At 48.6% G+C, this 1,107-nt stretch overlaps 1 non-coding gene across 1 annotated transcript; it reads left to right on the top strand.

Moving 5' to 3' along the window:
• The first annotated feature begins 516 nt into the window (after window positions 1-516).
• LOC136401997 (U6 spliceosomal RNA) lies at window positions 517-620 on the top strand. The gene has a single exon (XR_010750909.1). It is a non-coding gene; the product is annotated as a U6 spliceosomal RNA (small nuclear RNA).
• Window positions 621-1,107: the final 487 nt, after the last annotated feature.

Genomic DNA, 1,107 nt, shown 5'->3' with positions numbered 1-1,107 from the left:
CCTAGCGTCCCAACACTTAGTCACTTCTGGTCCCTCCAGGGAGAAACAGTGCCCCCACAAATGGGCGTGCCTCCCTAAGTTCCCCCGCAGGTGTTTCTCTGGGTGGTGGTCCCGAGGCAGAAGTGCTGGGTCAAATGTTATGTGCTTTTTAAATAGTGACAGACGCTGTATATTGATTATGTCCAATTACCACTCCACACATGACCTCTGGGTCCACAAACCTGCAGGGCAAAGTCCAAAGGCTGTGGTTTGGTTCAAGGCCCTTTGCAGCCCCTCCCTCTATTTCTTCCCCCAGTTCTGTGGCCTCCACATCTGTGATTTTCAAACTGCAGGTCATGACCCACTGATGGGTCAGGAAGTCAATGAGTGATGATTAGCATTTGGGGAAAAAATAACGAGATAGGATGAATTAGTATAGAAAAACATTAGAGTGTATTGCATGCAGTAGGGTATATGTGTGTGCTACAGTGTAAAATGTATTTCTTGCTTCTGAAGTTGTGATCAAGAACTCTGAGAGTGCTCACTTCAGCAGCACACACACGAAAACTGGAATGACACAGAGATTAGCATGGCCCCTGGGCAGGGACGGCACGCAAGTTCATGAAGCGTTCTGTCTTTTTAATAAGAAAAAAATAATAATGAAAGAATTTTGAGAAACACTGCCTAAATTTCTACACCAGCCGAACCCCCTACCATGGCAAGCAAGTCCCTGCCCCAAGCTTTTGCCCATAGTGACAGACAGACAGACTGACCCACAGGGGTCCTTCTGTGAGGCTCCCTCCTTCTCTGCTGCCCGTGTCTAAGTCTTTCTCACCCTTCAAAGCTCAGTTCAAGTGCCCCCTTCTTCAAGAAGCCTTCCCTCTCCTTCCGGTCCTCAGGACCTCTCCCTTCTGGCTCCTGCAACACTCTATGTCTCAACTTCTCCTATAGCAGCTGATCACACACTGTCCTGAAGGGCAGGTGATCAGTCCTTCCAATCAGACAGTAACCTCTCTGAGAAGGGGCCTGTCTGACAACCGTCCCCACAAGGATTCTAACAGTGCATCTGCACACAGAAGAACAAGGGCCAGATTTACAACAATAACTGGATGACACTGTTGCTGGCGT

This window comes from Saccopteryx leptura, chromosome 3 (assembly GCF_036850995.1).
Source record: "Saccopteryx leptura isolate mSacLep1 chromosome 3, mSacLep1_pri_phased_curated, whole genome shotgun sequence".
In the NCBI taxonomy this organism is placed as follows: domain Eukaryota; kingdom Metazoa; phylum Chordata; class Mammalia; order Chiroptera; family Emballonuridae; genus Saccopteryx; species Saccopteryx leptura.
Note: the sequence above shows the minus strand (reverse complement) of the source record. Positions and strands in the feature narration are given on the sequence as shown.